General features: G+C 50.9%; 1 protein-coding gene across 5 annotated transcripts in view; it reads right to left on the bottom strand.

The window, feature by feature from the left end:
- Positions 1–27,731, bottom strand: part of LOC137437421 (dual specificity tyrosine-phosphorylation-regulated kinase 2) — a 94,259-nt gene that overhangs the window by 41,116 nt on the left and 25,412 nt on the right. Inside the window, exon 1 of one of the 5 annotated variants that reach the window (XM_068131734.2) lies at positions 22,394–22,520. The exons of the other annotated variants lie outside the window; for them this stretch is intronic. The gene's annotated coding sequence lies outside the window, so the exon portion shown is untranslated. Of the gene's footprint in view, positions 1–22,393; positions 22,521–27,731 lie in introns of those variants that run through there. 5 annotated transcript variants of the gene reach the window in all.

Below are 27,731 nucleotides of genomic sequence, written 5' to 3'. Positions count from 1 at the left end.
GTACATTACAAGTGCACAGTGAAGTGTACAGTCAAAGTGTACAGTGAATGTCATTTGAATGTCATTCAAATTCATTTGAATGCAGGGAAGCCCGGTGATTGGTAAGGACTTGGACCAATCCATCACGTGAACCGTCCCCAACAGAACTTAACACCACACTCAATGCCTCTGAGGAAGAGAACTAGTTTGTTCTTGAAACGTCAGGCTTGAAACTTGAATTTTTAATTCTTTTCCTGCTCAGTGTGCTGTCAATTTACAATATATTGTTACGGATCGCGGTTAGATGTTATTTCGACCGAGCGGTGGTGTATTACCGCGACCTAACAGTTATTCCCCGACTAGACCCCGATTCCACCCAGACGTTGACCAAATCGCGCTATGCTAAATCAATGATGGAAAGGACACAACGACTGGGATAGATGAAACGACGCAAGGGGTACAGTTCTCAAGACCTCCGGAGGAGGATATAATTAGTGGTGGAGAAAAGGGGTAGATTACAAGGTAGAGTGAGGTAAAAGACACAGAAGAGATAGGCACTTAGTTACAGTCTTAACAGACCACAGACAAACAGAACAAGGCTGACTTACACAGGGATTGATGGCAGGAAGGGACAGGTAGTTCGATAGCACAAGGTGCACCTTGGCTCGGGGACAGGATCAAGCACGGTCCAAGAGATGCAGGGAGGCCTCACAGCGCTCGGAGGTGGCGTCTTTCTTTCTTCAAGCTCAGCGCGCATCTGACGTCACCTCCCTCTTCCTGCGCATGCTCAGCGGGGAGTGACACGCCCTCGGCTGGTTGGCTCCGCCCCAGATGGGACCGGTCCGCCGCTTCCATTGGGTGCGGGGGTTACCGGGCTCCGCCCTTGACGAGGAGCTGACAGGGAGCCCCTATTTGGTAACCCCGTCGAGCACATGTTCGATGGCGGCTCGCTGGGAAGGCCTCATGCCCTCCCAACACCCCCTACCAACCAAGCCGGAGTGAGGACGCGCACTCCCTGTGCACGCCGCCGCCGTTGCTGTTGTTGTTGTTGTTGTTTCTGAACCGTGAGGAAGAGCTGCGGGGAGGTATTGGGAGGTCCTAAACTTCCTAACGGTGCCATACAATCACATTCTGGTGCAACGAAGGGTCAGAATTAATGGAAACGAGTCCTTAACTGACATAGACTAAGAATAACTAGCAAGATGTCCTATAGTTGTCTTACATGAGATGCGGTGAACCTGGGCACGACATTTAATGGGGGAAATAGGGGGAGGTCGGGTCTACAGAGTGTTGTTTACAGAAAATGGGACTAGGGAATGGGGGATTAGGGATAGTTGGGAAGTATTGAGGAAATAGGGGAATATTTACAAGCGGATATGGATGGATGCAAATCCCATATCCGCAACATTGCACCCTTCTCTACCTCGGGGCGTCCCGACCCGATAAATTTTTACCTACTTTAGTGTGGCACTCAGATGTAGTTCCCTCTACTATTAACTCAACCCTGAGTGCGACAGTTTTACAGATGTTCACAAATGAGTAAATATGTCCCCCTGCGACGTTGCACCCTTCTCCTAACAGAAACACACCCACAGGATAACCGAATCGCGGAAAGCATCCTCAAACTAAACATACAGCCGGTAGGGAGCATTATTTATACAACACTGATATTTACACTACGATCCAGGACCTGTTCTTTGAGGAACACATGCAGATGTTATGCATAGGGAGAGCATGCATGCCAGCATCGATACACCGTGAGTGCCCTGTGGCCCTACGGCCTTTAATAATGTGCAGAGCACCCCGTCCAAGCACCAAAAGCACCACCCCATTATGCACAGTCAGCACCATCCGGTGCACCAATAAAGTGTTCAATAATAAATGCACAATCAAGTGTCCATGGTCACCGGTGGTGTCGCAGCCGGCCGATGTTCTGCCGCTGGTCTTGCCTTCATGGAGTGCACTTGGCCTTCTGGCTTCTTTAGAAATAAAGAAAGGCGCCAACCGCATCCATTTCTAAATTGTGGCCGTCAGGGGGGCCAACTAAAAGTGGTTCACCTGTATGGCATAGGTGCCACGTTGACCCAGAGGTACATCCACGGGTGGTGCTTGACCGCAAAAGAACTGCGGTCCATTGTGGGCGGCCACAAAAATTGCGGTCCATATGGTGTATCGATCCAGGCAGCAAGCAGCGGAAGTACAGGCCCACAACTGCGGAGCCAGCACCTCTCTCTCCTCTCTCTCTGCCCCAAAGCCAGATCCTCGGAGGTGGGAGACAAAAGAAGACAAGTGAGTAAGGTGGTAAGGGCGCAAAAGTGCACGCAATATAAGGTAATGCACACTGGGGGCACATGGGAACCAGGTGAGACAGGTACGTTCCTACCGTACGCCCCCCCCCCCCCACCAGGTAACCTACATTGCTCCTCCCTTACCCCTTACTGTATCCACAAAACACAACACTACCCATAAACATCTACTTTACACATCAACAAACGTCCCTACTGTCTTCCCCGTTCCTCCCATAAACCAAATTCGTCTTCTCTCCCTCCTAACCAATCAAATTTGCCATTTCCAACTCTCATCAAAATCTGCCATCTCCAACTCAACATCAAAATTTGCCATCACCAATTCATCATCAGTCCCTCCTAAGGAGGGAGAGATGGAATCACCCCAATGTCTCATCCACGTCGTGATGCGTCTCACAAATCCACACAGCAATTCTCCTTTCCTGCCACACAGAACAAAGGAACACAGGTGTGGAGTCATCATCACCACCTCAGGTAAGTGGCTGCGTATGGTGCGACAGGTTCATCAATCCTAACTATTTCCTAAATGACTTTAACAACTTTACATTACCCGGGGTCTTTCCCTGCCAATCCATTGGCCAACTTACACTATGGGTTCTAAAAACCAATTCCCATTGACCAAACTGTGGTGCTTCTCAAGTTGGGGTCTCACTCCCCCGATTCATCACTCGGTGCCCCCGCACAATTTCGGTGGCTGGGTCGTGTGACGCTCCCAGCTGGTCCGCCCACCTGCACACCTCCACCACTGTTGTTGCCTACCGAGCTCACCTGCTCCTCCCCCTAACCTAACTAACTGTGGAAGGCCCTCTCGCACTCTCACCCCCTCAGTGCCCTCTCTGGCACGGGCTGCCCGATCCACACCCGGGATCCTCAGGCACCCACTGACACTAACGGCTCCCAGAGCCCACCTGCGGCCTCACCTGGCTGACATCTAACAGTGGCGGAGTGCCCAACCATTCACACTCATACTAACAGTCCACACGACCAGCCAATTTCACCACACCAACGCACCCATCCACAATACCATTCTGCATCCGCACCACAAATGCCAATATCCAACCACAATTTACCTATACCTTCTAACTATTCTTTAAACTACCCTCCCCGGGTACTCGTGAAAAGGGGTCCACTCTTCCCCCATCCACACCTTCGCACCATGCACACCACTCCGTACCACTTACTCCAACTCTCTCCACACCACTCATTCTCTGCTCCATATATTCCACACACCTGTACTTGCACACCTGTGCTCTCATACTTGGTGCCGCCTGCACCCTTCTCTCCCCCAAGCGCATTCGCGCTGATCCACAACACTCACTACTCATACACTGCTCCACACACCTGTCCAGTTCTCACACAGCATCATCTCATCTAACTACTCCCCTCTGAAACTTGCGCTTCCCAGTCGTCCCTTTAAACTATTGCGCTCCCTCGTCATTATCATCCACTCTAATCTACCTGCGTCCCCTCTACAGGTATCCTTGTCACTAACTAACCTTAACGTTACCTAATGTCATCTTCGCTAGATCCCTACACACAATATCCTAACCCACCCGGGCTAGTTTCCACTGCCATACACCCCATAAGCTAGTGCTCCTTTGCCCCCCCTCATGGGAAGGGTGGCAGGGATGCCACCCTTACCCACCGTCATACGGCGCGAGTGGGACCTTGTGGGACCACCTCGTATGTGAGTCGTTGCCCGCCTGCCGGACCCCGTGCGTCGCCCCTTGCGGGGTCAGCGCGGGGCCGAACCGGCCGGGCCCCCACAGTACATTACCCCCAAGGGGCTCCCGTGCCTCCCCTGTCCCTCTAAAAACTACCCCTGTTGGTGTCGATGCATGGGTCACACCTCCGCAACCCGCTACCCATTCCATACCACCACAACCTTGCTCACTCACACCTCGCACCTCTCCCATCACCGGACCCTCTCGCTCGCACCCTCGTTCCATACCCTCCGGACCAGCCATACACCTCACTCTTGGCCTCTCACGAACATCCGGGTCCATCTCGACCCCCAAGCTTATTAAATCACCTGGCGCATCATACGCACGACCATATTGGTCACCACTTACACCGGGTCCTCTTTCTCTTCGCTTTTCCTCCATCACCTGCGAATGCCTCATCCGGTTAATGAGCACATCATCACGATCCGAACACAGACTTTGGCCCAATTCTTTTACTTCCTCCTTTATCTCTTTCTTATCCTCTCTCCGTCACTTCTTAATTTCGCTCACCCCTTCTTCCACTTCTTCTAATTTCTGCTTCACCTCCTTCATCTCCTCGTGCGCCCCCTTAAGTTCTTCCTCTAACTCCACCTTATTTTTTTCTATGTGCTCCCGCACCTCCCGCTCTTTAACCTCCATCACCTCTACCACCTTGTTCATTTTCCTCGTCAGGTCCTCATGTACCGTCTGACACTCTTTTTTAATTACCCCTATGTCCTTTTTCATCTCCTCCTGTGTCGATGTTAAACCCTCTATTACCGCTGTGTTCTTCTTTACCTGGTCCCCCAACTCCTTTTGTCCCACTGTCAGTTGTTCTACTCCCAGCGTCAACTCCTCTATACCACCTTGCAATTTTACAGTCCCCTTTCTCACCTCCTTCTCCATGCGCTCCTTACAGTGCCTCACCTCCTCGCGCACTCCTCCGACCTCCTCACTCACACCTCTTCTGATCTCTTCTCCCATCACTTGCATCTCCTGCCCAGATGCCACCCTCATCTGCTCCATTTCCTCCCTGTGAGCATCCAATTTAGTTTCTACCCCCATTCTGACCCCCTCTATCTGCTGCCCCATTTTTTAAACTTCCCTTTCCGCTTGGTCCCTCATGTCCCTCAATTTGCCTTCCATACTGTTTTCTAACCCCTCTAACCCCTTTTTCATCCCTTCCATTTGATTCTCTTGAGCGGCCATTCTGTTTTCTACCCCCGTTAACCCCTCCTGTATTTCCCCGAATCTATTGTCTAATCCCTCTATTCTACTCCCTAACCCTCCGATCTGGGCCCCCATCCTTTGTTCTAACCGTTCCCCCATTTCTCCCATTTTGCCCCCCATTCTGCCCCCCAATCGCTCACTATCAGCCCTCATTTGCTCACTCTGAGCATCCATCCGATTCCCCAATTGCTGACTATTAGCCCTCATCTCGTCCTTCTGCAGGTTGAGGGACGCCTGCATTTGTACCATAAATTGCTCCATGAGGGCCTGCATTTGGGCCATCCCTCCCACTTGTGCAGCGGGTGCGGCCGCCGTAGCCATGTGTGAGGCGCCATTTTGCGCGCCCGCAACCTCGTGCGCGAGAGCGCCATCTTGCGAACCTGCCCCTCTCACTGCTTCGCTCTCCTCATGTCCCTCAATTTGGTCCTGGATCGACCCTGCCTCACTCTCCTCTACCGGAACCCAGCCGTCTTGATCTGCCATAGCGCGACTTTCAAAATTCGGGTTTTTTGTAAAACAAAATCAAATTTCGGTGTCTTTATATTAAATTTTGACCAAATTTTTTCCTAGATGTTTAAAAAAAAAAAAATTTGGTTCGGGCCTCGAATCTCACTCCTCGACACCAATTGTTACGGATCGCGGTTAGATGTTATTTCGACCGAGCGGTGGTGTATTACCGCGACCTAACAGTTATTCCCCGACTAGACCCCGATTCCACCCAGACGTTGACCAAATCGCGCTATGCTAAATCAATGATGGAAAGGACACAACGACTGGGATAGATGAAACGACGCAAGGGGTACAGTTCTCAAGACCTCCGGAGGAGGATATAATTACAGTGGGGGAGAAAAGGGGTAGATTACAAGGTAGAGTGAGGTAAAAGACACAGAAGAGATAGGCACTTAGTTACAGTCTTATCTTATCCCAGACAGACCACAGACAAACGGAACAAGGCTGACTTACACAGGGATTGATGGCAGGAAGGGACAGGTAGTTCGATAGCACAAGGTGCACCTTGGCTCGGGGACAGGATCAAGCACGGTCCAAGAGATGCAGGGAGGCCTCACAGCGCTCGGAGGTGGCGTCTTTCTTTCTTCAAGCTCAGCGCGCATCTGACGTCACCTCCCTCTTCCTGCGCATGCTCAGCGGGGAGTGACACGCCCTCGGCTGGTTGGCTCCGCCCCAGATGGGACCGGTCCGCCGCTTCCATTGGGTGCGGGGGTTACCGGGCTCCGCCCTTGACGAGGAGCTGACAGGGAGCCCCTATTTGGTAACCCCATCGAGCACATGTTCGATGGCGGCTCGCTGGGAAGGCCTCATGCCCTCCCAACACCCCCTACCAACCAAGCCGGAGTGAGGACGCGCACTCCCTGTGCACGCCGCCGCCGTTGCTGTTGTTGTTGTTGTTGTTTCTGAACCGTGAGGAAGAGCTGCGGGGAGGTATTGGGAGGTCCTAAACTTCCTAACGGTGCCATACAATCACATTCTGGTGCAACGAAGGGTCAGAATTAATGGAAACGAGTCCTTAACTGACATAGACTAAGAATAACTAGCAAGATGTCCTATAGTTGTCTTACATGAGATGCGGTGAACCTGGGCACGACATTTAATGGGGGAAATAGGGGGAGGTCGGGTCTACAGAGTGTTGTTTACAGAAAATGGGACTAGGGAATGGGGGATTGGGGATAGTTGGGAAGTATTGAGGAAATAGGGGAATATTTACAAGCGGATATGGATGGATGCAAATCCCATATCCGCAACAATATATATACTAGCTTGGTGAGGCTCGCGACGTTCCTGAGGAACGGGCTTATTTTAGCTGACGATAATGACTGTACCTGAGTTATTGTGTTGTCATGATTTGCAGCAATCATAATACAAACAATTATTTTGCACAAATTTATTTGTAGTGTTTGTGATATTACATTTTTATCAGCAATTTAGGTTGAAAAAATATATATATATATTCAAGAAAGAACCCCTCTGCACATGCATACGGGAGGGGTAGTTGCAGACTGGAAGTTTGGGACGATTACACCTCACCACCAAGTAATTCAAAACACCTCACCACCAAGTAATTCAAAACACCTCACCACCACATAATTCAAAACACCTCACCACCAAGTAATTCAAAACACCTCACCACCACATAATTCAAAACACCTCACCACCAAGTAATTCAAAACACCTCACCACCAAGTAATTCAAAACACCTCACCACCAAGTAATTCAAAACACCTCACCACCACATAATTCAAAACACCTCACCACCACATAATTCAAAACACCTCACCACCAAGTAATTCAAAACACCTCACCACCAAGTAATTTAAAACACCTCACCACCACGTAATTTAAAACACCTCAAAACCACGTAATTCAAAACACCTCAACCCCATGTAATTTAAAATACCTCACCCCCACATAATTTAAAACACCTCACCCCACCTAATTTAAAACACCTCACCACCAAGTAATTTAAAACACCTCACCCCCACGTAATTTAAAACACCGCACCACCAAGTAATTCAAAACACCTTACCAACACGTAATTCAAAACACCTCACCACCAAGTAATTCAAAACACCTCACCACCACATAATTCAAAACACCTCACCACCAAGTAATTTAAAACACCTCACCACCACGTAATTCAAAACACCTCACCCCCATGTAATTTAAAACACCTCACCACCACATAATTCAAAACACCTCACCACCAAGTAATTCAAAACACCTCACCACCACATAATTCAAAACACCTCACCACCAAGTAATTTAAAACACCTCACCACCACGTAATTCAAAACACCTCACCACCAAGTAATTCAAAACACCTTACCAACACGTAATTCAAAACACCTCACCACCAAGTAATTCAAAACACCTCACCACCACATAATTCAAAACACCTCACCACCAAGTAATTTAAAACACCTCACCACCACGTAATTCAAAACACCTCACCCCCATGTAATTTAAAACACCTCACCACCAAGTAATTTAAAACACCTCACCCCCACGTAATTTAAAACACCTCACCCCCACGTAATTTAAAACACCTCACCACCACGTAATTATAAATACCTCACCACCACGTAATTCAAAACACCTCACCACCATGTGATTTAAAAACACCTCACCACCATGTGATTTAAAAACACCTCACCACCACGTCATTAAAAAACACCTCACCACTACATAATTCAAAATACCTCACCACCACATGATTCAAAACCACCACAACGTCATTAAAAACACTTCACAACCACGGAAACAAAAGTTTGAGGAAGTCGTTAAGTGACAACACAGACACCGCCCAGATGTGTAGATATATATTTAAATGACTGTACCCAAGTTGCCGTTTTGTCATGGCTTAAACCATCATAATTCAAAGAATTATTTTGCACAAATGTATTTGTAATATACGTGATATTATTTTTTTATAAACAATTGAAGTCGAAAAAAAAAAAATTCCCCCAAAAATTCCCCAAAAAAAAAAAACAAAAAGGAAAATTTTTCAAAAAAAATACCCTTAGGACATACCGACGGGAGAGATATGTGCATACCAGAAGTTTGGTACGATTTCACAAAAGTTTGAGAAAGTAGTTCAGTGACAACACAGGACAGACGCTGCATATATATATATATATATATATATATATATATATATATATATATATATATATATATATATATATATATATATATACACATATATATATATATATTGTAACGGTTTTGAGAAGTGTAACGAATTTGAGAAGTGTAACGGTTTTTGAGAAGTGTAACAATTTTGGAGGAAGTGTAACGAATGTGAAAAGTATGGTTTTGTTATGTGTAACACCCTCGTAATGTAAATAATGGTCGCAGCCGTCCTCCTAGTTAATTCCATGAAACTTACAGACAGGCCACGATATATCTTTTTAAATAGTTTATTTCCTTATTCTATGTAGGTTAAATATGTGTTTCCCACTAGATTGACTCTGCATTGTATCAAACGAAATAAGCGTAGGCCCTTTCAATTTCCCCAAACATCTCCGCTCTCCAAAGTTCCTTTCAAAAGGGGTGCGAGTGGTGTTCAATCCCGCAAGCCGCCATTGCCCATGTGCTCATCTCGGAGAAGAGGGGGGAGGAGCCGCCAACTCACAGGCGTGGCACGTCGTCATGAGCAAAGGAGGAATCGGACAGCCCTAACAGCCAACCAGCACCGCGGTTAGCGACCCGGTAGGCGTGCCCTCGCAGCCGGCGGCTTGATTCGGCCCCGAGTGATAAAAGCGACTGGAAGGGACTGCTTCACCAGATGGGAGATGAGCGAAGAGGTGACATACGAGAGGAGCGGTGAGCGGTGAGATGCGAGACGCTCCAAGCCAAAGAGGAGAGGTACTCGGAGAGGAAACCAGCTTTGGAGAGACGCGCTGAAAGGAGGGAGACGGCTCCACCAGAAGGAGAGGAGCAGGTGTGACCGGAGCCAGCGCGTGACGTCTACAGCATCGGCAGCGGATACGCGACGGAGGGTTTTCCCGCCAAAAACGCGAGGAATTGAGAGCTGCTGCCTCCGACCCTGCCTCCCTCTCCAGCAATCCACCTCAAGCCATACCTGCCTGCAATATCCCCCGTGTAAGTGTGAACGTCGTCTGTCCTAATCGTTGTCCTGGGGTTAAGTAAATTGAATAGAATAAGCTAACGATGCACTGTGTGACTGCTTCTTCCATCCATTGCTGTAAATAATTTTGGTCGCTCTTTCTTTTTGCTTGTGTGTGTATAATAAATCTGTTCTTCCTCCGTACTCTGTCTTCTTCTCTTTTTCCTTCTCTTTCGGTCGCTTTAGAGGTTTCCCGATTGAATATCTGTGGTGCGATCTGGTCAACGTCGGGTGGAATCGGGCCAATTGGGGATCCTGTAACGGTCGCGGTTGGACCATCCGCTCGGCCCATCATAACATTTTAAACCGCGTCTGTAACAATTGGTGTCGAGGAGTGAGATCGGACCCGAAGCGCGCTTAACGCGCTCAAAATTACAAGCTGCCGAAATTTATTTTGTTTTATAAAACCCGAATTTTGAGATCGCGCCATGGACAATCAAGGCGATCGGATGTCGGTGGGGGAGATAGACGGGTTAGGGGTAACCCAGGACTTAGGGGAAGAAAGGGAGGAGGAGAGCAATGAGGTGGTTGAGGGGGTATCAGACGCACAAAATGGCGTCCTCGCGCACGAGGTTGCGGGCGCGCAAAATGGCGCCTCGCACATGGCTACGGCGGCCGCACCCGCTGCACAAGTGGGAGGGATGACCCAAATGCAGGCCCTCATGGAGCAATTTATGGTACAAATGCAGGCGTCCCTCAACCTGCAGAGTGAGCAAATGAGGGCTCAGAGTGAGCAAATGGGGGTAATGGGGAACCGGATGGATGCTCAGGGTGAGCGATTGGAGGGCCAAATGGGGGTAATGGGGAACCGGATGGATGCTCAGAGTGAGCAATTGGGAGTAATGAGGGACGAAGCGAGGGGTACCGGTGAGAAGTTAGACAATAATTTTGAGGGGTTAGACAACGGGATAAAAGAGGTAAAGAATGGGTTAACGGGGGTGGAAAATAGAATGGCTGCCCAGGAGAATCAGTTAGAGGGGGTAAAAAATGGGTTAATGGGGTTAGAAAATAGGATGGAGGACAAATTACGGGAGATAGGGGAGCAATCCGCCCGAGAAATTAAACAAATGGGAGAGCAGATAGAGGAGGTAAAAATCGGGGTAGAAACCAAATTGGATGCTCAGAGGGATGAATTGGGACAGATGAGGGTGGCATCTACAAAAGAGATGGAGGAGATACGACGAGGTGTAAGTGAGGAGGTTTCGGGGCTACGCGAGGAGGTAAAGCGAGGTGAGAAGCGTATGGAGAAAGAGGTGAGGAATAATACGGCTAGGTTACAGGGGGGAATAGAGGGTCTGACGAAGGGAGTAGAACAGCTGACAGTCGGACAAAGGGAACTAGCGGACCAAGTGGAAAAGAACACTGCAATCATCGGGGGTTTAAAAGCGACACAAAAGGACATTAAAAACGAATTAATAGCAACACAAAAGGAATGTCAGATGGTACATGAGGGGTTGACGAAGAAGTTGGAGGAGGTGACAGACGTAATGGAGACGAAGGACCGAGAGGTGAGGACGCACATAGAAACGGTTAAGGTGGCGTTAGAGGAAGAGATAGAGGGGGCGCACCGGGAGATGAAGGAGGTAAAGGAAAAATTAGAGGAGGTGGAAGAGGGGGTGAGTGAAATTAAGAAGAGACGGAGGGAAACTAAGAGGGAGATAAAGGAGGAAGTCATGGAATATGTACAAGGTCTGTGTTCAAATCATGATGAGGTGCTCACTAACCAAATAAAAAGTTTGCAGGTGGCAGAGGAGGTGCGACGACGAGGTACGGAGGTGAGTGGCAATGTATATGATGTGAGGGGAGATTCAGTCGGCTTGGGGGGTGGTGTAGACCCGGGTGTTCGTGAGGGACCAATGGTAAGATGTATGACTGGTCCGGAGTGGATGGACAGGGGAGGTGTGCAAGGAGGTTTGGCTATGGGGAGTGAGGGGGGTGCTGGTGAGCAAGGATGTGGGGGTATGGCGTGGGTAGCGGGTTGCGGAGGGGCGACCCAGGCATCGACACCAGGAGGGGTAGTGTTTGGAGGGACGGGGGACGCGTGGGAGCCCCCCCGGGAATGGCGTACTGTGGGAGCCCGAACGGGTTGGTCCCGCGTTGATCCCGCAAGGAGTGACGCGCGGGGTCCGACCTTCGGGCGCCCACAAGGTCCCACTCGCGCCGTATGACGGCAAGAGTGATTTGAGGGCGTACCTGGCGCAGTTTGAGTACGTGTGTAAAGGCAACGGTTGGAATCCGGACGAAGGTGGAGTACACCTGGTGGGGGCACTGCGCGGTGCGGCGGCGGAGGTGCTGACGGCTTTACCACTGGGTGCTCTCATCCTGCCAGCTCTCCGTGCGGCATTAATTAATCGGTTCGGCATTGAACAGCAAAGCGAGCTTGTTAAAGCCCAACTTGCGCAGCGAAAACGCAAGCCCCAGGAGACCATCGGGGAACTTGCTCACGATATTCGCCGCGCGGTCGGGATTGCACACGCGGACATGGCAGCGAGTTCCCAGGAAAGCCTGGCGCTGGATCACTTTATTCAGGCCCTTCCGGATCTGGAGCTCCGGCAACAGCTCGCCATGTGGCGCCCGCAAACCATGAGTCAGGCGGCCGACGCTGCAGCCCGTTGGGAAGCAGCGAGGCCCCTGGCCCAGGGAGGCGAGCGCCACGCAGTGGCGGTGCGTCAGATGGGGCCCGTGATGGGGGGCGGCCCCCCAAGGGGGCCCGCCCCCGACGGGGGCCCTGACCTGGAGAGCATGGTCCAGAGGTTAGTGGATCGGCGCCTGGCGGGACCTGGACCATGGCAGGCGGCCCCAGCGGTGGCACCCGGTAGTCCCCGACAGAGTACCCCAATTCGGACATACAGGGGGGGGGAATTTGGAATACCGGAGGCAAGCACCTTACCAGGTGAGGTGCTATAATTGTGCTCGGATGGGTCACCGTGCATGGGAGTGTCGAGCTCCGCGCCGGGACGTTTCCCGCCAACCGATGCCCTCAACTCCGCCCCGTATAGATCGGCCTAGCCGACCTCAGACACCCCCCCGCCAGGGCCCGGGAAACTAGAACGTGCCGGGCATGCAGGGCGGTGTTCGGCAGTAGGGGATGGGGAGAAGCCCTCGTTGACGCGACAGGTCATTCATTGTGGCCGAATTGGGATGGGTAGTTTGACAATTCGGTGCAAAATTGGCGGCGTGGGGGTAGACGCCGTGGTGGACACGGGAGCCAGCGCCACGATCATCAGCCCCGTGGTCCTTAATTCGAGTGCAGACGGCTGGGGTAAAATCCAGCGTCTGGAAAATCATAGTTTGCAGTTGGCTACCGGGGCAACGGCTCCGATCATAGGGCGTGGTTTTGTGACCCTCAAGTTGGGATCGGTAAAGCAAGAGATAGAGGTTTGGGTGGCGGAGGTGTGCGACCCATGCTTAATAGGGATGGATTTGTTGACTGCCAGCGGTTGTAAAATCGACTTGAGTCGGGGGATCCTGCGATGGGGAGTGGCAGAGCTACCATTGGAGGGGGTGAGCACGGCTGAGAGGGTGGAGCTGGAGGCTCCTGAGGCCGTGACCATCCCTCCGGGGGCCGAGGCCATCGTGCCGGCCCGATGGTCAGCTCGCCCGACATGGCAGGAATCCTGCGGCCTGGTCGAACCGGTGGCAGCACTATCCATACCTGGTTTAATCGTGGGCCGTACCCTTGTAAAAACGGACGGGCCGGTGGTGGCCGTCCGAGTAATTAATATTAGCACAGAACCATGCACTATAGTGAGGGGCACGAAGGTAGCTGGCTGCACCCCAGTTAGAGAAGTCGCGTCAGTGAGGGGCGAGAACGTCCAGCCGAGCCGGCCCCAGGGGGAGCCTTCAATAAGTTCTAGGAATTGGCCCGATCCCATTTGCGAGATGGTAAATCGTAGTAGTGTAGAGTTGGGAGGTACCCAGAGGGAGGCCTTACACAAACTGGTTGGGTCCCATTTGGACCTCTTCTCCTTGTCCACCGAGGATATTGGACGTACGGGCCTGGTGAAACATCAGATCCACACCGGTGAGGCCCGGCCTATTCGTCAGGCCGCCCGACGGCTCCCTTGGAGCAAGAGGGCGGAAGCTGACGAGCAGGTTGAAAAAATGCTCGACGCAGGTGTGATCGAGCCCTCGGGAAGTCCTTGGATGTCACCTGTTGTGCTGGTCAAAAAGAAGGATGGGACCACGCGGTTCTGCGTGGACTATCGCCAGCTAAACAACGTGACACTCAAGGACTCATATCCCCTGCCAAGAATTGATGACACCCTCGATGCCGTTGCGGGCTCAAATTGGTTCTCAACTTTGGACCTCAAGAGTGGGTATTGGCAGGTGGAGATGGATAGGGCAGGGAAGGAGAAAACGGCATTTTCCACAGGTAAGGGACTGTATCAGTTTACTGTGATGCCGTTTGGTTTGTGTAACGCCCCCGCCACCTTTGAAAGATTGATGGAACATGTACTAGGCGGCATGCCATGGCAATCATGCCTGGTGTACCTGGATGACGTCCTAGTACATGCCAAAACGTTCCCCCAGGCAGTAGCTAATTTGGACCAGGTGTTCGGGTGCCTCAGACAGGCAGGGTTGAAGCTGAACCCGAGTAAGTGCACTTTGTTTGCAAGAGAGGTGGCCTATCTAGGTCACGTGATCGGCCGCGAGGGGGTAAAAACGGACCCAGACAAAATTAAAGCGGTAGAGGAGTGGCCCGCACCACGTACCATCAAGGAGGTGCGGGGATTTTTGGGACTCTGCTCCTACTACCGGCGCTTTGTGGCGAAATTTGCGGAGTTGGCCCGTCCCCTCCACCGGCTTACGGAGAAGGGGACGCGATTTAATTGGACACGGGAGTGCCACGAGGCCTTCCAAAAATTGAAGGGGTGTCTAACATCCGCACCCCTTCTAGCTTACCCCACTAGTGACGGGACATTTACCCTGGACACGGATGCGAGCCAGGAAGGATTGGGCGCAGTTTTGTCTCAGACACAGGAGGGCGTGGAGAGGGTGATTGGTTACTATAGTCGGGCCTTAAGTAGGCCCGAGCGAAATTATTGTGTCACTCGCAAAGAGTTATTGGCTATGCCGGCTGCCATGAACCATTTCCACCCGTACCTGTACGGGCGGAAATTTTTGGTTAGAACTGACCATTCCTCCTTGCAATGGCTCCTTCGGTTCAAGGAACCGGAGGGCCAAATTGCAAGGTGGTTGGAAAAGTTGCAGCAGTACGATTTTGATGTGGCCCATAGGGCCGGGAAGGCCCATGGTAATGCGGACGCACTCTCTCGGCGTCCTTGTCTGGGGGAAAACTGTAAATTTTGTGCGAGACACGAGGAGAGGGAGCAATTGGGCGATTCCGCCCCGATTCTCGTCGTCCGGGCAACCCGGGTGAGAGGGCCAATTTTGCCACTAACCGCGGACGAGGAATTTGGAGAGTTGGCTTGGAGCACGGCCCAGCAGGAGGATCCTGTTCTGGGGCCGGTGTTCCAATGGGTCAAATTGGGGCAAAGACCAAAGGGGGAAGAGGTCACCCCCCTCGGGGCGCAAACAAAGGCGTATTGGGCTCAGTGGCAGACCCTGGAGTTGAAAGGCAACATCTTGTATCGCAAGTGGGTGGAGGTTCCCTCTGATAGAACTTCCTGGCTGGTGATAGTCCCTGACAAATTCAAGAACGTCATATTGCAACAGGTGCATGGTACCCGCTCCGGCGGCCATTTGGGCAGGACAAAGACAATATCTCGGGTCCGCCGGAGGTTCTATTGGGTGAATATGGGGCGCGACATACAGGACTGGTGTCGGAGATGCGACGCCTGTTCTGCCAAAAAGGGACCAGCACGGAGGATGAGGGCCCCCCTCCAATTACATCAGGTGGGGGCCCCCCTTGAGCGGGTGGCTATGGATATTCTAGGACCGCTGCCCCGCACCCGCCAAGGTAATAAGTATATCCTCGTTGTAATGGACTATTTCACCAAGTGGCCGGAGGCCTATGCCCTCCCCAACCAAGAAGCAGGGGTGGTAGCACAGGCCTTCGTAGAAGGATTTGTATGTCGGCACGGGATTCCACAGGAGCTGCACACCGATCAGGGTCGAAATTTTGAAAGTCAATTGCTAAAAGATGTGTGCAGACTCCTGTCAATTCGGAAAACCAGGACCACGCCCTTGCGGCCACAATCTGACGGGATGGTGGAAAGGTTCAATCGAACATTGATCCAACAACTGGCATTGTTCACCACCACCCGTCAGGATGACTGGGACGAACATCTCCCGTACCTGTTGATGGCCTACCGAACTAGCCAGCACGGGGCCACCGCATGCAGTCCAGCGTTGCTTATGTATGGGCGGGAGTTACGGGCTCCCGCCGACTTGCTATGCGGTCCCGTGCCAGACACCACGGATACACCGCCGAGGGAGGGTTACGCACGTCACCTGGAGGAAGGCATGGAGCGGGTCCATGCCTTCGCCCGCCGCCAGCTCCATCTGGCGGGGGCCAAGATGAAGCGTAGGTACGACGACCGGAGCCAGGGGAGTCAATACGCTCCGGGGATGAAGATTTGGTTCTTTAATCCCCGGAGGCGGAAGGGCAGGTGCCCGAAACTCACCTCCCCTGGCAAGGCCCGGGAGTCGTCCTGTCGCAAATCTGTGACGTGGTCATTAAAATCAAAATGGGGCCACGGGCCCCCCCTCGGATCGTCCATGCCGACCGGATAAGACCTTATGCCGGCGAGCAGGCGCCCTCATGGATCGCCTCGGCTCTAGATGCCGAGGCAGGACCCAGTACCTCTTGCGACGGGGGCTCGTAGCGTCAGAGGACTGGGGGGGATGACAGTGGGAACGCCCCCCATGTGGTGGGATGGCAACTCTGTCATCCCTCACAGGGTGGGGCAAATGCGCACTAGATTATGGGGTGTATGGCAGTGAAAACTAGCCCGGGTGGGTTAGGTTATATTCTGTGTAGGGACCTAGAAGATGACATGAGGTAACGTTAAGATTAGTTAGTGACTGATACCTGTAGTGGGGACGCAGGTAGTTTAGTGTGGATGATAATGACGTGGGAGCGCAATAGTTTAAAGGGACGACTGGGAAGCGCAAGTTTCAGAGGGGAGTAGTTCGATGAGATGATGCCGTGTGTTTGAGGATTGAACAGGTGTGATTGCACAGGTGTGCAACTGAACAGGTGAATGGAGCAGTGTATGAGTGAGTGATGATGATGGGTATTGTGATGACCAAATGGTCCAGGAAGAAAGGAGGGTGCAGGTGGCACCAGGTATGATTGCACAGGTGTGCCACGACAGGTGAATGGAGAACAGGTGTATGGAATAAATGGTATGGAGTATTGGAATGGATGGTCGTGGAGTGAGTATGGTGGAAATTGTGGAGTGGAGTGGATGGTGCGAAGGTGTGAATGGGGGAAGGGTGGACCCCCATCACGGATACCCGGGGCGGGTAGTGTAAGTGTTAGGTAGAGGGTACAGGTAAATTGTGGTTGGATATTGGCATCTGTGGTGCGGGTGAAAGAATGGTCTTTGGATGGGTGCATTAGTGTTGTGGAAATGGCTGGGCGTGTAGCCTGTTAGTGTGTGTAGTTGGTTGGGCACTCCACCACTGTGAGGATGTCAGCCAGGTGAGGCCGCAGGTGGGCTCTGGGAGCCGGTAGTTGTGGATGGGGCCCGAGGATCCGGAGGACGGACCCGGGTAGCCCAGTGCCAGAGGGCACCAAGGGGTGACAGAGCCAGGAGAGGGCCTCCCCCAGTTAGTTAGGTTAGGGTGAGGAGCTAGGTAAGCTCGGGTGGCAACTGCAGTGGTGGAGGTGTGCAGGTGGGTAGACCTGCTGGGAGAGCTACACGTCGCAGCCCAGAAATTGTGCGAGGGCACCGGGAGATGAATCGGGGGAGTGAGACCCCAAATTGAGAAGCACCACAGTTTGGTCAATGGGAATTGGTTTTTAGAACCCATAGTGTAAGTGGCCAATGGATTGGCAGGGAAAGACCCCGGGTAGTGTAAAGTGTGTTAAAATCATTTAGAGGATAGTTAGGATGAAGGATCTCCTCGCACCATCTGCATCCACTCACCTGAGGTGACAGCTACTCCACACCATGCCATGTTTTGATTATTTTTTATGATGCAAATGTTTGGATTGTGAGACGCATCATGACGTGGGTGTGACATTGTGCTTGATGTTCCATCTCTTCCTCCTTATGAGGATTGATGACGAATTGGGTGATGGCAAATTTTGGATAGAGGGATTGTGGTGACGAATTTGGTATAGAGGAAATATGGGGAGACGTGACAGTAGCGACGGATTGGTAATGTGTAGATTTTGTACATATGGGGTAAGGGCAAGGGTAGTGTAGGTGACAGGGGGGTGACGTACGGTAGGGACGAGTTTTTCTCACTTCGATCTCCGTACGCACTTCACCCTGCATTGCCTTTATTGACGTGTACCCTTGTGACCTTACCCCTCGCTCATTGTCTTCCCCCCTTTTGTCTCCCACTTGAGGACCTGTGCGCCATTGGGTGCCGAGGGGAGCGTGCGTGAGGTGGCCATTGTGCGCACGAGATTCCCAGAACCAGCATGCATTGCGTTGATGTACCACTTTATGGACCGCTGTTCTGCGGCCAAGTACCACTTGATGGACCCCAGGTTCTGGGGCAGGGCACCTCTGTTGGAGACCGGCCATAGTGGCCAGGGAATCTTGCTTGCGGACCTCGGTAAGGTGGCACCTATGCCAAACAGGTGGACCACCCTTAGTTGGCCCCTGAGGCCCTAAATAAAAATGGACACAAGTTGTGCTTTTTATTATTTCCAACTAGGCCGCATGAAGCCAGAAGACGTCGGGAAGAACATCGGCCCAGCAGAGAAAGAGAAGACCACCACCAGTTGTTTTGTTGTGTTTATTATGAACCATGGTGACTGCGCACCGAGTGGTGCTTTTGGTGCTTTGTGGTGCTTTTGGTGCTTTGTGGTGCTTGTGGTGCTTTTGGTGCTTTTGGGTGCTTTGGTGGTATTGGTACTGGTGCATCGATGCAATGCGTGCTGTCTCCTCCCTCCCAACAGGAATTTATTTTTCTTGTTCCCTAAAAAGAAAAAAAAAACACAGGTCCTGGGTTGCGTTGTAAATAAGAAATAACGTCATTGTAAATAATGCTCCCCACCGTAAATGTATAGTTGAGAACAATCCCGTAATTCGGTTAGCTGTGGGCTTGAGTCTGTTAGACAGGGTGCAATGCAATAGGGGGACATACTTATTTGTGTTTTAAGATTGTCACACTCAGGGTCAGGTTAATTGTAGAGGGAATTACACCTACGTGTCACACTAAGTTAAAGTTTTGTAGGCCCGAGGGCGGGCCTGAAGAAAGGAGGGTGCAGTGTAACGGTTTTGAGAAGTGTAACGAATTTGAGAAGTGTAACGGTTTTTGAGAAGTGTAACAATTTTGGAGGAAGTGTAACGAATGTGAAAAGTATGGTTTTGTTATGTGTAACACCCTCGTAATGTAAATAATGGTCGCAGCCGTCCTCCTAGTTAATTCCATGAAACTTACACACAGGCCACGATATATCTTTTTAAATAGTTTATTTCCTTATTCTATGTAGGTTAAATATGTGTTTCCCACTAGATTGACTCTGCATTGTATCAAACGAAATAAGCGTAGGCCCTTTCAATTTCCCCAAACATCTCCGCTCTCCAAAGTTCCTTTCAAAAGGGGTGCGAGTGGTGTTCAATCCCGCAAGCCGCCATTGCCCATGTGCTCATCTCGGAGAAGAGGGGGGAGGAGCCGCCAACTCACAGGCGTGGCACGTCGTCATGAGCAAAGGAGGAATCGGACAGCCCTAACAGCCAACCAGCACCGCGGTTAGCGACCCGGTAGGCGTGCCCTCGCAGCCGGCGGCTTGATTCGGCCCCGAGTGATAAAAGCGACTGGAAGGGACTGCTTCACCAGATGGGAGATGAGCGAAGAGGTGACATACGAGAGGAGCGGTGAGATGCGAGACGCTCCAAGCCAAAGAGGAGAGGTACTCGGAGAGGAAACCAGCTTTGGAGAGACGCGCTGAAAGGAGGGAGACGGCTCCACCAGAAGGAGAGGAGCAGGTGTGACCGAGCCAGCGCGTGACGTCTACAGCATCGGCAGCGGATACGCGACGGAGGGTTTTCCCGCCAAAAACGCGAGGAATTGAGAGCTGCTGCCTCCGACCCTGCCTCCCTCTCCAGCAATCCACCTCAAGCCATACCTGCCTGCAATATCCCCCGTGTAAGTGTGAACGTCGTCTGTCCTAATCGTTGTCCTGGGGTTAAGTAAATTGAATAGAATAAGCTAACGATGCACTGTGTGACTGCTTCTTCCATCCATTGCTGTAAATAATTTTGGTCGCTCTTTCTTTTTGCTTGTGTGTGTATAATAAATCTGTTCTTCCTCCGTACTCTGTCTTCTTCTCTTTTTCCTTCTCTTTCGGTCGCTTTAGAGGTTTCCCGATTGAATATCTGTGGTGCGATCTGGTCAACGTCGGGTGGAATCGGGCCAATTGGGGATCCTGTAACGGTCGCGGTTGGACCATCCGCTCGGCCCATCATAACATCTTAAACCGCGTCTGTAACAATATATATATATATATATATATATATATCTATATATTGTTACGGAAACGGAGTACGGCACTCCCCTTAGCGGGGTGGTGGGGGAGGGGGGGTTAAGTTAATCCCCCTTCTATTTGCACTGGCCGTCTCCGCTCCTGAAGCTACCCCGCTCCTGAAGCTACCCGGCTCCCTCCACGAGGCAGGTGGGCAACTTCGCTCGAGACCACGGACAAGATGTTATTTTGCCGAGTGGTTTTTAGCAGCCCGCGGCTCGAGCCATTAACAAAACTAAACCCGATCCTATGCGTTGGCCAAATCGTGCCACAGGTGTTCAATGATGGAAATCACAAGGACGAACGGATGTGAAGAAAAGAAGGCAACGGTAGGAAGAACAGGGATTTATTATTAATTACTATTTACACAATCAATGAAACCAAAGGAGAAGGAAAGAAAACGAAAGCAATTTACAGAAGAGGAAGACACAGTGCAATTCTACTTATACAAGCGTAACTTAAAATCCCAGACAACACAGACAAACAGACGACAGTCAGACTTACACATGAAGCAGGAAGGGACTTACACATGAAGCAATGGCTGGAAGGGGAGGAAGGTTCAGCTGGAGCTTGCTCCCGCACGGGACGTCGGGCTGGACATCGACGGCCACCGATGCCACCGCAATCTGGTTCCCGCGTAGCAGCGGGTCGAAGCTGTGTGTCGAAGCTGCGTGTCAAAGCTGCGCGCGCACAGGGGGGCTGGACAGCGTCGTCTATCTCCCGGCAGAACCGCAAGCCTGACTTGGTTCAGTGCAAATTCCACTCCTTCTCCACTGAACTCTTACGCATCTCCTGGGTCACGCATATGCCGGGTCACGCATCTGCCACATCTGCCGCATCTCCTGGGTCACGCATCTGCCACATCTCCTGGGTCACGCATCTGCCACATCTCCCCGAAAAGTCTTGCGCGGGCGCTTTTATAACGCGCTTCAAGATCAATGCGCGCCATGCCCGTGATGGTATCTCATGAACCCTGGTTGGCTGGTGGGGGCTCGCTGACTCCACCTTTTGATGACGATGGGCGGGCAACGCCCTTGATGTAGCTCCTCCCCCTTCTTCTCCGAGGCTTGACCACGCCGTAATGGCGGCAAATGCAGTTGGCAATGATGCAGTTGGAAAGGGAGGCTTTGGGGGAATTTGAAAAAGGGGATCTACCTTATTCGATTCGGTGCAATGCAGTGTCAACTAATGGGCAACAGAGCCTTATACTGACATAGAATAAAGAAATAACTATAGAGAAGGGTATATGACTTTCTACGTGCATGCGATGGACTAACTAAGGGGACGACCTTTGACCTTTACACAAATGGAGGTATTTACAAGAATTAATATTTACAGAGGGTGATATTTACAAAAATTACAGGATTCTCAAATCCGTTACAATATATATATATATATATATATATATATATATATATATATATATATATATATATATATATATATATATATATATATATATATATATATATTGTTGCGGATCCGTCGCCGGCCTTCTCCCCTTACCGAGGGGGGATTAGTCCCCTTGTCTTTGACTGACCAGGCGCGACCCGAGGCCTATGACGTCCCTTCCGGACAGCGCGAAATAGAGTATCAGGACCAAATTCGCTTTGACCTAAATACTCGCGCTGCCCTGAAGCGAGGAGACAAGCCTCGCACGAACCACGTGTGTTGATACGCCGAGCGGTTGCGTACATGCGATCCGCGCCGTTTAGATGGTGGAACCCGATTCAAGCGGTTTTATTCGTACCACGCTTAGTCAATGGAGAACTCACGGGTACGATCGAATCAGAAAGGAAGAACAGGTTTATTTACACGATACACAATGATTCAAGAGCAGAGACACAGAGCAAATCCTTAAAAACAGTCTTACTTAATACCCAAGGACACAGGCCCGTCTCACACACACACTCACACGGGGATTGCAGATGGCAGGACGATGTTCACCAGCGCGTCCAGGGATGGCTTCCGTGCAGCTCTATCTCCGGTCCCCGGCACGTCCCGTGGAGATGGAAGGAGGAGAAGGCAGGAGCTCGCCGCGTGTCGTCTGAATGGAGCGGGTTATCACGGGGCGAATTGGTAGGGAGCGGACTTTGATGCGGCTGGCGGTTATCCACTTGCGGCTATGGCCGCGCTGACTCGCGTGGGTGAAAAGTGCAATATGCGTTACCGGCGCGTATGGCTGCGCCCGCGTACTTCGCACAGTTCAACGCCTCTTCTTCTCTCTCTCTGCGCAAGTCCTTAAACAACGCGCGTATCCTCCGCAAGTTCTCAAAACAACGCGCTTATCTTGCGAGTCCGAATCCTTTCGCCACTGCCGTCCAAGTCCTCGTCCTGCTGGTAAGTCCTCTCGCCACTGGTACAAGTACGTAAGTCCTATCGCGCCACTGGTGCAAGTCAAGTCCTTTTGAGGGCTTTGCGCAGCGCGTTATATAGGCACACCCCGCGAACGTTCTCGAACTGACCAGACGCGCCTAACCACGCCCTCTCAGGCCATGCCGCTAGAGCCCTGATTGGCTGGTGGCTCTTACCGTCATCGCCTCCGCCGCTCCCGATCTCAACGCCGCTCACCCCGACCCCGCGCTCCTCCTTCTCAGGCCTACCTCGTGTTACTCGACTAGTGGTCAGCCGAATGGGGCGCGGGATCAATTACGCCCATAGAGGTAGAATTGCACCCATCCCATATTACACCCACAGAGGTAGAATTGGAGGTGGGACGCAAAATGAATGTAGGACCTATTCTCATGTCTTTACACAACGCAGGTACTAAGAGGGGAAATGACCTATTCTTACACATACTAAGACATAACTATACTACAAATGGGCCTTTATGTTGCTCGTGTGACTAACTATGGGGGGCAACCCTTTAACCTTTAATGACTTCAATGTGCCAATCTCAAAACTGCAGCAATATATATATATATATATATATATATATATATATATATATATATATATATATATATATATATATATATATATATATATATATATATATATATATATATATATATATATATATATATATATATATATATATATATATATATATATATATATATATATATATATATATATATATATATATATATATATATATATATATATTGTTACTGATCGCGGTTTAGATGTTACTTTGCCGAGCGAAGGCTCCGCGACCGAACAGTTACTCCCCGATTAGAACCCGATTTCACCCAAACGTTGGCCGGATCGCACCGCAGCTAGTCAATAGGGAAAAGACAAAGGCGACACGGATGTGAAGAAGAAGAAGAAGAAGAAGAAGAAGACAAAAAGGTTGGAAATACGACTAAATTTATTCCTACTATTTACATGCTCAAAGTAACCAAGGAGAAGGAAAGATAATAAAATAATATACAGAAGAATCAGAGACACAGTGCAATTATTAACTTATACAGACTTAATTAACCCAGGGACAGAACAAACAAAACAAACTCACGTACACAAGAAGGATGGAGGAAAGGAATGAATGCTGGAAGGAGGAATGGGAAGGTTCAGCTGGGGCAGATGGTTCGGGCTTGATCCCGCACGGGACGTCGGCTGGACATCGACGGCCACCGATGCCACCGCTATCTGGTCCCCGTCGGGGGCGGGTTGAAGCTGCCTGGTGGAGTCAACGCTGCTTGTGGGGCCAAAGCTGCTTCTCTGGCTCACCTCAGGGCGCGTCTGCCGTCTCTGGCGCAACTGCTGGTGATTGACCTTGAACCTTCTCTCTCTTGGCCCTGGTGTCTCCTCACCACCGACAACTCAACGCAACCAACGCAACCACTGACCACTCAACGCCACCACTTCTCACCACCGACTTCTTTTCGCAACCAACGCAACCACTGACCCTCCACTGACGACCAACTCACGACCAACTCACGACTCCCTCACGCCACTTGCGCGCGCGCCTTTATAGCGCCTCTAGCGATCAAGCCGCCGGCCTTCAGGACACGCCCATCGGTGTGCTCACCTCGGCCCTGGTTGGTCATGCGACCCTCTGGCTCCGCCCTTGATGACGACGGGCGGGCACGCCTTTCTTCTCCGACCCGAGCACATGGTCAATGGTGGTTTTGGAGGGGATGTAATATGGGCAATCGAGGCTTGGCAATGACGAAAGGGGATGTGAAAGGAAATGGAGATTTTGGGGATGGGAATGAAAGGGGATCTATTCTCTTTCACTGGTGCAATGGAGTACTTCAATTAATGGGAGACACAGCCTTACCCTAAAACACAGAATAAGAGATAACTATCAAACAGGGGTATTCTATTATTTGGCTGACGTGTATGCTTGTGGACTAATTATGGGATGCCCTTTCACCTTTACACAGCTCCGGAGGCAGGGGGGTGCAGAATAACCAATAATAACAATTCACACAATCCAAAAAAATATATACAGTTCTCATATCCGCAACACTGCACCCTCCTCCTCTTAGGCACGTCCCGGGCCTACAACTTTTATTTAGTGTGACACGTAGGTGTAGTTCCCTCTACTTTTAACCTGACCCTGAGTGCGACAGTTTTAAAACATAAATAAATGTGTCCCGCTGCTCCATTGCACCCTGCCTAACAGACTCACGCCCACAGTTAACCGAATTGCGGAATGGTCTTCAAACTACACACTGACGGTGGGGAGCATTATTTACAATGACGCTATTTTTATTTACAAAACTAACCCAGGACCTGTGATTGTTCTTTCTGGGGGGGGAGACAGTCTGCTCTGCATCGACGCACCATTAAAGCACCCAAAAACGCACCAATACACACCCAAGCACCAATCGGTGCAGTCACCATAGTTCATCAGTGTTCAAGAATAAAAAAATAAATCAACAACCCCTAACCCTGCAGGTGATCTCTTGCTCTTCGGCTCCCTCTGCTGGTTATTATTCTTTGTTCTTCCAGATGTTGTCTTTCTTTCATTTTCTTACTGGCGGCCTATTTGCAATAAAGTGTGCCCAATGTGTCCTTTTTATTTTCTTTATTTATGGCCCACAGGGCCGACTACGTGTGGTTCACCTGTGGGGCATCGGTGCCCTGTGGCCAAGGTCCGCCAGCAAGATTTCGGGCCCTCATGGCCGGTTCCAGCAGAGGGGCCATGCCCCAACCCATGGGGTCCAGAAGTGGTGCTCGGCCACAGGCATGTGGTCCATAATGTGGTGCATCGATGCAGACAGCTGGTTCTGGGAATTTCGGGCGCACAATGGCCGACCCACGCACGCTCCCCTCGGCGCCCCATGGCGCACAGGTCATGTGGGGAAAAAAGGGACAATTGAGCGAGGGGTAAGGTCACAAGGGTACACATCAATAAGGCAATGCAAGGCGCAATGCGTACGGAGGGCGAAGTGAGAAAGCTCGTCCCTACCGTACGTCACCCCCCTTTCACCTACACTACCTTTGCCCTTACCCCATATTTACAAAATCTACCCATTTACAAATTCGTCACTACTGTCACGTCTTCCCCATATTTCTCCTATGCCAAATTCGTCTCCACAATCCCTCTACTTCAAAATTTGCCATCACCAAATTCATCATCAATCCTCATAAGGAGGAAGAGATGGAACATCAAAGCACAATGTCACACCCACGTCATGATGCGTCTCACAATCCAAACATTTGCATCATAAAAAACTAATCAAAACATGGCATGGTGTGGAGTACCTGTCACCTCAGGTGAGTGGATGCAGATGGTGCGAGGAGACTTCATCCTAACTACTTTCTAAATGACATTAACACACTTTACACTACCCGGGGTCTCTCCCTGCCAATCCATTGGCCAACTTACACTATGGGTTCAAAAAACCAATTCCCATTGACCAAACTGTGGTGCTTCTCAATTTGGGGTCTCACTCCCCCGATTCATCTCCCGGTGCCCTTGCACAATTTCTGGGCTGCGACGTGTAGCTCTCCCAGCAGGTCTACCCACCTGCACACCTCCACCACTGTAGTTGCCACCCGAGCTTACCTAGCTCCTCACCCTAACCTAACTAACTGGGGAAGACCCCTCCTGGCTCTGTCACCCCACTCGGTGCCCTCTGGCACTGGGCTACCCGGGTCCGTCCTCCGGATCCTCGGGCCCCATCCACAACAACTACTACCGGCTCCCAGAGCCCACCTGCGGCCTCACCTGGCCGACATCCTCACAGTGGTGGAGTGCCCAAACCAACTACACACACTAACAGGCTACACGCCCAGCCATTTCCACAACACTAATGCACCCATCCAAAGACCATTCTTTCACCCGCACCACAGATGCCAATATCCAACCACAATTTACCTGTACCCTCTACCTAACACTTACACTACCCGCCCCGGGTATTCGTGATGGGGGTCCACTCTTCCCCCATTCACACCTCCGCACCATCCACTCCACTCCACAATTTCCACCATACTCACTCCACGACCATCCATTCCAATACTCCATTTATTCCACACTACCATTTATTCCACACAGCCGTCCTCCATTCACCTGTCGTTGCACACCTGTGCCCTCACACCTGGTGCCACCTGCACCCTCCTTTCTTCCTGGACCATTTGGTCAGCACAACACGCAATCACCACTACTCCCTCATACACTGCTCCACACACCTGTTCAGTTGCACACCTGTGCAATCACACCTGTTCAATCACACCTGTTCAATCCTCACACACACGGCATCATCTCTTCTAACTACTCCCCTCTGAAACTTGCGCTTCCCAGTCGCCCCTTTAAACTATTGCGCTCCCACGTCATTATCATCCACACTAATCTACCTGCGTCCCCACTACAGGTATCAGTCACTATCTAAACTTAACGTTACCTAATGTCATCTTGGCTAGATCCCTATCAATATCCTAACCCACCCGGGCTAGTTTTCACTGCCATCAACCCCATAAACTATAGCGCATTTGCCCCACCCTTCTGTGGGGGGATGGTGGACTGCCCATCCCACCACATCGGGGAGGTCCTATCAATTTCGCTCGTCCAAATCCAACAAATTCAAAAATTTTCGATTTACTGCCAATTCTACCCACTATTATAAATTTCGTATCAAATCACTATCACTATCACTATCACTATCACCATCATCACAGTCCACTATATCCTAGCCTCGGTGCGTCGTGACATCATTAAACTCGGTTCGTAAAGCCGAGCAATGAATTCGGGTGGTTTGGTCACCTGCAGGTTGAATCCGTCCGGCTTTCGGTTCCAGGGAGGGGGGCTTGGTTGGGCCGAGATTCCACGCACCATCTCGGCGCGGCACCTTGCGGTCCCG

Source organism: Myxine glutinosa, chromosome 12 (genome assembly GCF_964187855.1).
Source record: "Myxine glutinosa chromosome 12, kmMyxGlut1.1, whole genome shotgun sequence".
NCBI lineage: Eukaryota > Metazoa > Chordata > Myxini > Myxiniformes > Myxinidae > Myxine > Myxine glutinosa.
The sequence above is the reverse complement of the archived record's forward strand: the minus strand, read 5'-3'. Positions and strand labels throughout refer to the sequence as shown.